This window comes from Lycorma delicatula, chromosome 1 (genome assembly GCF_047948215.1).
Source record: "Lycorma delicatula isolate Av1 chromosome 1, ASM4794821v1, whole genome shotgun sequence".
Lineage (NCBI taxonomy): Eukaryota > Metazoa > Arthropoda > Insecta > Hemiptera > Fulgoridae > Lycorma > Lycorma delicatula.
This window is the reverse complement of record NC_134455.1, coordinates 403,353,706-403,367,072: the sequence shown is the minus strand read 5'-3', so window position 1 is coordinate 403,367,072 and position 13,367 is coordinate 403,353,706. Positions and strand designations below refer to the sequence as shown.

The window sequence follows — 13,367 nt, the reverse complement described above, 5'->3', positions numbered from 1 at the left end:
TATATAGATTTCATAATACTTTGATGGATAAAGAAAGGAATTGTCACAGCCTTTGCCTGGATGGAGCAAGGGAAACCATGGTAATACCTTAATAAGGAAAGTATAAAAAATTCATACGTGTTATTAGAGTCCAAATTAATTATTTAGAATATAAACAAATAAATAATTTTAAAATAAATAAATGAAAATACTAAAGAAAATAAAAAAATAACTAAAAAAACTATTTTCAATTCAGAAGACAATGAAAATTACGTGAGAAAATATTTAAATACACGTTGAAAGAGATCCAGAAAATTGATTTTTTTTCTAATTATATTATTTAAAAATTCATTTAAAAGGTAATATTGTTACGGTAAAAGAAAATCCTTTAGTTATATATTAAATAAAATCTTGGCAAGATTTTTACTTCCTTGCACGAAGTAAAGAAAGTATTGTGTTCGCGAAAAATTTCGGTTTTCAAATTTCATCTCTTTTTTGCTTTTTTTTTTGTAACTATTGTGATTACGAAACATTTCGGTTTTCATATTTCAACGGAAATATACATTTTGACTACTTTCGGCGTGACGTCTATACGTACGTATGTATGTATTTCGCATAACTCATAAACGATTAGCCGTAGGATGTTGAAATTTTGGATTTAGTACTATTGTAACATCTAGTTAAACACCTTCCTTTTTGATTACAGTCGAAATTAAAATTAAAATTTTAATTAATGAAATATCTGGATCTTAAAGGAAAGGCAAATCTGTTCAAATCAGACTTCATCTCCTCTAATTTTCTTTTTTTAATTTAAATATATTGATTAAATAATTAACCCATGATTGTATATATATATGTAAAATAAATAATACAATGGTAATAAAAAATAAATTTGTGAAATAAAATTTTATATACTTTTAAAAATATATAAATTTAATATTAATAGGAATTATTACACAACGGCCTCCGTGGCGCGAGTGGTAGCGTCTCGATCTTACATTTGAAGGTCCCGGGTTCGAATACCGGTCAGGCATGGCATTTTCACACACCCACAAATGATTCATCTCATCCTTTTGAAACAATACCTAACGGTGGTCCCGGAGAATAAACAAAAAAAAAAAAAACATTTATTACACATGTATATGTGTAATAGATTTGACAAAACATCTCATTATTTAATATTAATTGAAAATTATAATTTAGAATCGTATTATTTTTGAATTTTCTTAGCATATTCTTATAAAAATTGTATATTTATTTATAAAAATATCTTTTTATTTAAATATTTGACAGAAAAATAAAATAAATTTTTGAACTGTATCCAAATTAATGTGATTGTTGAACATTTTTTTTCAGTTGTGCGTAATATGCACAAGATTTCTTGTGTGTCGTATAAATAAAAGTTAATAATAATTAAACTATTCCGTTTAGTGAACTCCTGTATAATATTTAATAATATTAATTTTGGCCTTACGGTGTAGAATAAACGGTTTTTATTATTCAATAATGTGGTAAACAATTTACTTAAAGCTTAATTAAGGGACTTGACCTAATATTTCAGGTAAGATTGTTGAATTAATAATTATATAAATATTTGATGTTAATAAAAACTAATATTTCAGTAATTGTGTAACTGTCCACTTTTTTAAAGAATTAGAGACTCGTAACTCACTTTCCAATGAAATAAGTTTAAATGAAACGCAGCAAAAAATATGTATATGTAATTTAATAGATTTACAAGGAAGTCATGTAGTGTTCACATCAGATTTTTTTCTAATTATTGTATTATTTAAAAATTCATCGAAAGGGTAATATTGTTACAGTAAATTGGTTTGCTTGGCATTTCTCCCGCCACCAACCAATTCGGTCACCTTAAAACATAAGACCGAATGTCTGCGCCACAAACGGTTACTGAGCCTCGAAACAGTTTAGCGAACAGTGTCTTAACTAGCTCCTAGAGCTAACCTAAATGCGTGAGCGGAATAAGCGTGGTACCATACACCACTCACTTGCGTGTCCCACCGCCCGCTTGTCATATATCACTAAAATGGGTATGAGCACACCGCCAACTAATAAAACATATAGGACTATCAATAATTAGATTTATCTCGTCAAAAAAAACAATTCGCCGCCATGCCTAGGCCGCTGAATGCCAGCAAGTACCTGTCCATCATTAAAGCGCTTGGAGCCAGCCATATCTCTCGGTTAGCTTCCTACAGCAGCGCGGTAGGAGTCTTTTCGCTTAGGCAATATACTGATATCGGTTGAACAAAGCAACAATATCATCAAGGAACTCCCACACGGTCCGACAATGCGGCTCTACCACATTGACTCGCCGCTTCTGAGCGGCCAATTTTCCCCTTGACCTCTAAAGTTCTAGGGTGGGCTGAGTTCTGGCCCCCAAAAAGCTGGGCAGTCTAACATCATGTGTTTGTTTGACTGGACCTCCCCGCAGACGCTTGGCTTATCAGCTGCCAGGCGGAATCGAAACAAATATTGATTCAAATTAACATGGTTGATTAATTGTCCTTAAGAACGTGATCAAGGCATACCATCCCATATCCCATATCCATGTATAATTTTATACAGGATTTGGGGGGATGGTATGCCTCGAGTTCCTTTTTAAGGGCGTCGGGTGCCCAGTTGCTCACCAACCATGTGAATCTGAACCAATATCTGTTTCGGTTTCGCCTGGTGGCTGATGAGTTGTGTGTCTGCGGGGAGGTCCAGTCTAATGTACATATGATGTACGACTGCCCGGCCCTTGGGGGGGCCAGAGACCGAGCCACCCTGGAACTTAGAGGTCGGGGGAAACCTGGCCGCTCACAAGCGGCGAGGCAGTGTGGCGAGAGCCGCACTGTCGGACCGTGTGGGAGTTCCTCGATGAGGTTGCAATGTTCAACCGTCATCGGTAAATTTAAGGGATTCTTAATGTAATTGCATTTGTACTCCTAATAGCTTTGTTGCTGGAAACCAACCTTGGAAATAGGGCTGGCCATCAGCCAAATCAGCTGCAAGCGCTGTTAAATGGTGGACAGGTACTAGCTGGCATACAGCGACCGAGGCGTGGCAGCCAAAATTGCTGTCTTTCAAATTTTTTTTTTTTTTTTTTGACGTATAGTTTTAAATTGTACAAGGGGTGCGCCTCCCCGATCTAGTTTTATGTTTGACAAGTGAGCGATTGGGACACTTCAGCGGGTGCTGTATGGCGCCCTGCTTGATTCGCTCACGCACGTTAGGTAGCTCACTAGGAGCTTTTAGGATTTGGGTCGCTAAACCGTTTTGAGGCTCAGTAACCGTTCTTGTCACGGAACATTTGGTCTATGCTCTAGGGCGACCGAATGGGGTGGTGGTGGGAGAAATGCCAGTAAACCAAATCCCATATCCATATCCCATATCCCACATCCTGTATGAACTTACACAAGGATCATCCCTTAGTCGTGGCGTGCCATTTTTGCTACCATGCTTCCATGGCTGTAAAGTATCCTCCGCAGGCGGGAGATGGGCAACTGTTCGAAAATTAGAACCGGTGCATTGAGATCACCGTTCCGCACTGGTACAGGCCCGGCTCGAAACCGCATCCCAAACACCTCGGCCTACCTGCCTCTTAGCAATTTCCACATGGCCGTCCGAACTTTCACCACTAAATCGATTGTAAGAGCCTTTCCCAATACAGTGGTAACCTCGTAGGAGGTTGTTTTAAAAACACCAGTGCATACAATTAAGGGTCTTCGCTGGGCACTCCTTAAATTTTGAATAAGTGCTCGATTTCTTTCCAACCTATTCGCCCAAACGGACGCCGCGTAAGAGGTCATACTTTCGAAGACAACTCGATTAACTATGTACAAATGACGGCCCGATAGCCCATAATCCTTTCGAGCAATCCTCTTAAGATCGTCTTGAGCACAGAAAACTTTAAATTTTGAATGTCCATCCAATCCTTTGCTGTTGACAAAGCCGCCTGCGCTTGATCTTCTAGCTGCGGTCATGAGTTACCACGAACTAACAGGAGACAGTCATCGGAGAAAGCCTGGGTTGCGATCCCCTCCGGGAATGTCAGTCCCAAAAATTCGACGAATACCAGGTTTCACAGCAGAAGACCGAGAATGGAGCCCTGCGAGCTTTCCCTGGTGACCAACCTTTCCACAAGTAGGTGCGCATCCTTAAACAGAGCCGTGCGATCAGACAAGTAGTTACGTACTACGGCTTGCAGGGCTACGGGAATATTGCGGCGTTCCAACTCATAGACGACAGAACTTCAACACAAGGAAGGAAATGCTGCCTCTGTATCAATAAAAATTTCCAAAACATATTTTGTTAGCGCTTTCCACCTCGGCAAGAGCATTTAAAGATGCACTCCTCGGTGCCAACTACTTTTATGAAACCATTTTGGCTTTATGAATACTGTGACAGTATTCATGTAACAGTATATGTTGTTACAGTAAAAGAAAATCTTTGAATTATATTTTTTTTTTAAACTGTTAGAAATTTTTTTTTAAAGGTTTGGTAACCTTTTAATAACAGCAATAAAGACCTTTCTGATAATCCGAAGCATTACTTTAAATTACAAGAAATCAGTTAATTTTTCCAGTTTAGCAGAGGTGGATACTTAAAGTGATTTAAGAATAAGTAATAATTCATTTTAGCAAAAATATATCTAAACACATTTAATATTTTTACTTTTCTAAATATTGGTCTGTATGATTCATAATTACGGACATTAATCGATGATCTAAGAGCCCATTTTTATGTGTTGATAACTCATTTTGAATATTTTAGAGATCGCAAGAAATGATATTATATTTAACGAGGAATATCTAATAAAAAACTTGAAACCTTCAAGATGTGGTCTTACAAGCCTTTTCTAAAGATGCTTCAGACTAACAGGATAAAAAAAAATTAAACGATTCTAAGCCAGATAATAAAAGATACCAGAAATTAAGCGAACAGTTAAAATCCGGAAATTATCTTATTTTGGCTACTTCATGTAATATCCAGATATATATTCCGTATTACATTTAGTTATCCATGAAAAGATCACCGACATGATAAAAATTACCAGATATGGCACAAGAAGGAGAAAAAGTTTATATACATATATATATATATATATATATATATATATATATATATATATATTAGGTGGATTTATGTAAATATTATAAATATGATACGTTAACTGTTAATATAAAACCCGACATAATGCATAACAAATATATAATTTTTTTTTTTTTCAAAAGACAATAATTTATATTTTCAGGGAAAACAGTAGAAAAGTAAAGTACCAAGTTAAAATATAAAAATGATAACTGGTTTCCTTTCAAAAGATATGAAGTTACCTTTTATATTTTTAAACGTTTATTAATTTTTTTTTTTGAAAATATTTTAATCTTGTAGGGAAAAAATCTGATGTGTACACCACATGACTTCTTTGTACGCCTATTAAATTACATATACATATTTTTTGCTGGACTGCGATTGCGGTGAGATTCAGGACTCTGAACATCTCCTAAAATGCACCCTCTGCCCAACCAAATGCACACTAGAAGATCTGTGGCAAGGAAATGCTTCTGGTGTTTCGGTGGCACAATATTGGTCGCAAAGGTTTTAATGTCTCATCGCTCGGACACGAAAAATAAAGTAAGTTTGCTGGACTTCATTAAACTTATTTCATTTGAATGTGAAATACGATTCTCCAATTCTTTAATTAAGTGGACAGTTATACAACTGCATTCTGGTGGACACCACATTGCACCACATGTTTTTGTGGTGTCCGTATTAGCATTTTATTAGCATATATATATATATATTTAACCTCCGGGTCCGCAGTTAAGCAATTTTTTAAATGAGATGAATGTTTTGTAGCGTGTGTCAAAAATGCCATGCCTGACCGGGATTCGAACCCAGGACCTCCGGGTGAAAGGCCGAGACGCTACCACTCGTGCCACGGAGGCCTAATATATCAATTCTGTTTCACGTCACTCAAGTAGTTATGTGGTGTAAGTGAGAACGTATCGGATCCGTAACCATACACACATCGGTTCGAATCCGATTTTATATACAAATTTGTTTTTTCAATTTATTTTTAATTTAAATATATTGATTTATTAATAATTATTAACCTCAGTAAACATTGTTGAATTAAAATGAAAAGTACATAAAATTTTATTTCAGTAATAACTTCAGATTTTTTTTCAATAAGAGGTTAATAATTATTAATAAATTAATATGATTAAATTACAAAAAGAAAATGAAGTCGGATTCGGACCGATGTGTCTTTCCTTGTAAGATCCAAATACTTCATTAATTAATATTTTATTTGGTTATAACTGTAGAACCGATGAAAATAAGTACAATTTATGATATATTGTTGAAAAGCTCTCAATGAGGGCTTATTACTACATTTAAGAAAAAGTCCAAAATCCAAATTTGTTTGGATTTTGGACACATTTGGTCCAGTTAATTGCAATCAAACGGAGAGGTGCATAACTAGATGTTACAACAGTCCTAAATACAAAATTTCAACATTCTACAGCTAATCGTTTTTGAGTTATGCGAGACGTCACGTCGAAATTAGTGAAAATGGATATTTCCGTTGAAATCTAAAAACCGAAATTTTTCGTGATTACAATATTTTCTTTAGTTCGTACAAAGAAGTAAAAAAATTATCTAGTTACAAATAGAAAAATAATAATTATTATTATTTATTATAAATCACCTTCGATTTTCATCTTTGATCTGGAGGTCCCTGGTTTGAGTCCCAAAAAGACATTTCTTTACACTAAGAAAATTCATTATCTTTCTGATCGATACATAATAATACATTATTATTATATAGATCTTGTGAGAAATTAATAAATATACTGCTTCCGTGAATAAAAAAAAGAATTATCCCAGCCTTTTACCTGGAGGGATTAAGGAAAACCGTGTTAAAATAATTATCAGAAAAATATTAAAAATATATATAAAGTTTTTTTTTAAAAGTTTTATTGAGAACCTGTCTTTTCTAATATGAATAAAATATATTTATATAAAAGTATAATTTATTATGTATACATACGACATATCAAGGAATCAATAAAAAAATATGATTACTTTAAATAAAAAATGTTTAAAATTTTTTTTCTTAAATATCAGAAAGTTACCTTAATTTATAAATTGCATGAACCCTACGAAAAAAAAAACAAGGAAAAATATAAAATTAATAAATTAAACTAAATTTTTTTGCGTACCTCCTTGGATGAGTAGGTAGCATCTCGGTATTTCGTGTGGAGTTCCCCAGGTTCATATTCCGGCCAGGCATGGCATCTTTTCATACACTACCAATTTCCACCGAAATTGACCAAAACTGAGTTTTTCCCGGTTATAAATGAGTTTTAATATGAGATAAACACCAGTTTTTATAGAAATAATTTCTTTTTTAAAATTTTGATTTATGTTAAAGAAATAATCATATTATTAATAATTATTAAATAAAAGATTTTTTTATATTATAATAAGCCAGATATCATAAGTAAAATATTTTAAATTTAAAGAAAGAATAAAAACGCAGTTTTTGTTTCATGTCTTATATTTTTTAACCTTCTTTTCAAGAAATATTTCAATATTGTATTTTTAATGTTAGGGGTGTTTCGTGTAACCCCCACTACATTTTACTGCCACGCCTCTTAGCAATCTAAGAAGAAAAAAATTGTTAAATAAATGTAAACCCGTAATACCGTTTCTTTTTTTTACAATTCCTAACTGTTTTTTTTTTATTTCAACGAATTTATATTGTTACTTGTAAATTATTTATTGAATAAATTAGATAATTGAAATGTATGAATTCATTAAAAATACTGTACGATAAAACTGTACAAAATTCTCAAATTTATTTTAAAAATTAATAATTTAGTCAATTTTTTTTTTTTTTTAATTTAAGAGCAGACATCAACAGCTATGACCATTAGCCTGGTGAAAATTAATAGCGTATGAAAAGATTCCATGCGTAACCGGGATTCGAACCTTAGACCTCTACACGAAATAATGAGATGCTAAGTATTCAATTTTAATAATACGTTATTTTTAATAAAAATTATTTCTAATTAATATATTATTATATTTTGTAAATAATTTCTGTTTTACTAGTGTTAAAAATTAAATGATAAATTACCACGCACTCATAAACACAATTGGCACACTTTCACATAAATTAATACAGAGATCATAAAAGAATGGTGCGGTTTTGAACATGGTTTAAATTAAAACAGAATTACTTTCAGGTTTTTTTTTATTTTTCAAATTTGTCGTCTTAAAAATTTTTTTACATAATTAATAAATTTCAATATGTGCGCCCTTAGTCGCTCGATACTTAGTCCAAACGATACTCAACTTCTCTCCAAACATTAGTTAACGGTTGTCATTGCTTCATTAATCCTGTTTTTTAAGCGGTTTAGGTCGCGAATTTTTTGTGTATAAACAACGCTTTTGATGTACCCCCACAAGAAAAAATCGCAAGGTCTCAGGTCTGGACTCCTTGGAGGCCAAAGTATGGGTCCCTGTCGGCCTATCCATCGATCTCCAAATTATTCGTTCAAAGCGTCTGTGACCAATGCATTGAAGTGCGGGGAAGCACCATCTTGTTGGAAATGAAATCGATGAATGTTTTCGATTTCATCCGGCTGAGGAAAGCGATAATCGGTTAACATGTCGAGATACGCGACTCCATTAATTGTTTTTTCAGCAAAGAAGAAAGGCCCTATTACACGATTTTTCATCACGTCACACCAAACATTAACTTTAGGCGAATCGCGTTGTTTCTCAATAATTCCGTGTGGGTTTTCAGAGCCCCATACTTGTGAATTGTGTCTGTTAACACATTCATTCGCATGAAATGTAACTTCGTCTGTAAAAATTATATCGTCTAAAAATGATTCTACAAAAGTTCTACATGTAAACCGTGCATCAGAAACAACCCATAATTGTGCAACTGTGTTTCCAGTTTTTTTTTTTTTTTTACTTCCTTGAACGAAATAAAGGAAGAATTGTGATCGCGAAAAATTTCAGTTTTCAGATTTCAATGGAAATATCCATTTTGACCAACCCTGAATCCATTTTGACTATTTTCGGTGTGACGTTTGTATCTCGCGTAATTCAAAAACGATTCGTAGTAGAATGTTGAAGTTTTGGATTTAGGACTATTGTAACATCTAGTTGTGCATCTCTCCATTTGATTGCAATCAAATGGACCAAAAGTGTCCAAAAAAGCACAAAATCCAAACAAATTTGGATTTTGTACTTTTTCTTAATTACAGTAATAAGCTCTCATCGATAGCTTTTCATCGATTTATAACAAGTGGTACTTATTTTCATTGGTTCCAAAGTTATACCCAAATAAAATCATGATTAATGAAATATTTTATTCTTACAAGGGGAAGACACATCGGTTCGAATTTGACTTTTCCCTTTTTTTTAGAATTTAAATATATTGATTTATTAATAATTATTAATCTGTAATTTAAAAAAAAATACAATAAATAATAATTCAATAATAACAATAAAAAATCAGAAGTTATTAGTGAAATAAAATTTTATGTACTTTCAAAAATGTGTATATGTAATTTAATAGACGTACAAGGAAGTCATATGGTATCCACATCAGATTTTTTTACTGTCACGATAATTGCTGCTGTAACAGTATAACTATTCGGATAAAATTCTGTATATCGGAGTTTTTGAAGAAGTCGACAATCAGCATCAAATTAATTCCAAAATCACACAAAAAACTTATAGAAATATCGGGATGATTTATGTATGTACATACATATGTGTTGGCCTGTATTTTGATTAATATCTCTCTAGTGGATTGAAATAAATTCTTCGAAAATTGCTTGAAACATTTTTATTTATATGGGTCATTAAACATTTGATGAAATTTTAAAAAAGATTTACGAGTAGCTTTCGCAACCTATTTTTTCTTTTTTGTAGTCACAGAAAATTAAGTTTTAGAACGATGAAATTATTTTAAATTTCAATGTTTTAAGTCAATCTTATTAAGGAGTGGCAAGAATATTTAACATTAACAGGTTTTTGCTTGATGTCTTGAAAACTTGTCGATCAAAAAAGTAAAAGTTACCACAAATAATTGTTTTTTTTTTCCTTATTACCGCCACTGTAGGACCACATTTAATATAATTAGTTCCGGCTGATTTCCTTTTCTTTAAATTTTCCTTCATTTTAAAAATACGTTGTACCTTCCTTCCTTGCAACCATTTTTTAATGTCACACTCTCTGATTCCTTTCTGGAAACCTTCACAAACTTAGATCTTCTTCCTAAATTTATCTCTGACCTTTAATCTGTTGTATTTATGAATGCATTCATGAGATAATTTTTCATCTCATCTGTGAACCACTTAATGTTCTTAATCGTTTTTCTCGAAAATCCTCTTCGTTGATTTGTTTTCATCCATTCTAGCCGAGTGCACGTAGAAGAACGATCTTCTTTTTTGAATGGCATCTGTGTCTGTCCATACGAAGAAGAATTCTTCGTATGGACAGACAGACCTCTAACCCTAATCAATTTCCCGGAGTTTGAGTATCTTTCTTATCGTTTTCCTTTCAACCAACTTTAATTTATGAATCTGTCCTAGATTTAAAGCTACTCGCTCTGCAGCATACAGCACTGTAGGCCTAACTGCTGTGATGTAATTGGTTTGTCTAGGCATTTCTCCCTCTAACATCCCATTCGGTCGCCCTAAAGCATAAGACCGAATGTCTGTGCTACAAACAGCTACTGAGCTTCAAAACAGATTAGCGACCAATATCCTAAATAGTTCCTAGAACTTACCTAACTGCGTAAGCGGAATAAGCGTGGTGCCCTACACCACTCGCTTGCGTGTTCAACCGGTTATTACTAAAATAGATAGGCGCACCCCTTCTACAAACTAAAATATATGATTTGTCAATAAATTACAATTTATTCCATCAAGGACATCAATTTGCTGCCACGCCTAGGTTGCTGAATGCCAGCAAACCTGTCCACCATATTATAGCGCTTGGAGCTATATTTGACCGATGGCAGCCATTTCTCGAGGGTAGTTATCTACAGCAAGCGATAGGAGTCGTGTATCTCTTAAACTACTGATCCCGGTTGAACAAAACAAGGGCATCAAGGAACTTCCACATGGTCCGAATATGCGGCTCCTGCCAAATTGACTCGCCGCTTGTGAGTGGCCAATTTTTCCCTTGAGGTCTAAGTTCCAGGGTAGCCTGAATTCTGGTCCCCCCAAGAGCAGGGCAGTCAAACATCTGGTGTTCATTTGACTGGACCTCTCCGCAGACGCACAGCTCATCAGCTGCCAGGCGGAACCGAAACAGATATTGGTTCAAATTCGCGTGGTGGGAGATCTCTAGGGCTCCAACTAGGGCGAACTAGAAGCATACTATCCCCTCCAAGTCCTGTATAAATCTATATAAGGACCTACCATTAGTTGTGGCGTGGCATTCTTGCTGCCATGCTTCCATCGAGAGGCTGTAAAACCTCCTCCGTAGGCAGAAGATGGGCAACTGTTTGAAATTTAGAACCGGTGCATTGCGATCACTGTTCCTCTCCGGTATAGGCCCGGCTCGAAACCGCATTCCAAATACCTCGGCCTCCATACCTCTTCGCAATTTCCACATCGTCGTCCGAACTTTAACCACTAAATCAATTGGGAGAGTCTTTTTCAATGTGGTGGTAGCCTCGTAGGAGGTTGTTTTAAGCACACGATTACGGCTCGGCGCTGGACAGTTATTAAATTTTGAATAAGTGCTCGATGTTTTTCCCGCCAATGCGTCCAAACGGACGCAGCATAAGAGGTCACATTTTCGGAGACACCTCGGTACACCAAGTACAAATGACGGCCCTACAGTCCGTACTCCTTCCGAGCAATCCTCCTAACCTTGTGCATCACAGAGTCAGCGTCCGCCGCTACTTGCCTAATGTGGTTGCTAAACAGCAACTTTTCATCAAACAAAACACCTAGGTACTTATGAACTTTAACTCGCTGATTACACAGCCTTTATACTTAATATGGGGGTTACGATTGTACCATAATTTGTCTGCACCGTAGAAAAGCATAAACTGCATCATGAGCACAGAAATCTTTAAATTTTGAATATCCATCCAACCCTCTGCGGTTGACAAAGCCGCCTGCGCCCGGTCTTCTAGCTGTGGTCGTTAATTACCACGAAATAACACGAGACAGTCATCAACGAAAGCCTGGGCCGTAACCCCTTCTGGGAATGTCAATCCCAGAAATCCGTCCAATACCAGGTTCCACAGCAGGGGAACGAGAACGGAACCCTACGGGCTTACCCTGACGGATTTTTTCACAACTAGATGCGCATCCTAAAACAAAGCCGTACGGTTCGACAAATAGTCACGTACCATGATCTGCATGCTACACGAACATTACAACGTTCCAACTCATAGGGGACAGAACTCCAACACAAGGAAGGAAATGCTGCCTCTATGTCTATAAAAATTGCTAAAACATATTTAAATTTGGCGCTTTCCACCTTGCAAGAGTATTTAAGATGCAATCCTCGGTGCCAACCCCTTTCATGAAGCCGTATTGGCCTCGATTCAGAAAACCGTTCATATCGATGTTTTCCCAGAGCCGTTCCACAGCTAGCCTTTCAAGCAACTTGCCGATTACCGGTAAGAGGCAGATGGGTCGATAACTGCCGACCTCACTCGGATCCTTTCCTGATTTTAAGAGCACCCTGACCAAAGCCACCTTCCAACAAGTCGGAAAGCAACCCCAGCTAAGGCATCCCGAGAACAGCCTGCCAAGCGGCTTTCTTATGACAGGCAGCAGATGATAAAATATATCCGGGTCAAGCTAGTCAATGCCCGGTTCCTTTCTTAGTGCCATTCGAAAAACCACTCGGTCTATGTCTAAGGGTTCCACAGCCTGTACGCCAGGGAAAGCTGTCTCACCTGCCCTGACGCCGACTTCTGCTTCATCCTTCAGAGTATTTGTAAACAGGGTATCCAGGAACGCCTGGTAAGTCGTCACAGATGTTAAAGTGTGGTCCCGACCACCAAACCAGTATCGAACACTGGACTCAGCATGTGCAATGACTTTGGCCGGTAGCATGACTTCGCGACCTGCCAGGGATCGCGCTGCAACTCACACATGGAGTCTTGTCAATACTTGAGTTTGGGTTCATTGATGGAATGAATTTACTCATTACGAGCACGCCGGTAGATCCGCAGACCCTCAGAGCGCACGTCATAAACGATAATCCCCGTTAGGATTCGACGGTGGTATCTTCTCTTAGCGGACCTAACCCTTGCGCGCAGCACGCTAAGGTCAGAGAACCACCACATTTTCCCGGGTTTCCGCCTGCGTTTAACAGACGGC

The 13,367-nt window shown here is 36.0% G+C and overlaps 1 protein-coding gene across 1 annotated transcript in view; it reads right to left on the bottom strand.

Annotated features, from left to right (window-relative positions):
• LOC142317426 (salivary peroxidase/catechol oxidase-like) overlaps positions 1 to 13,367 on the bottom strand; it is a 299,683-nt gene that overhangs the window by 212,760 nt on the left and 73,556 nt on the right. The window lies entirely within an intron of this gene.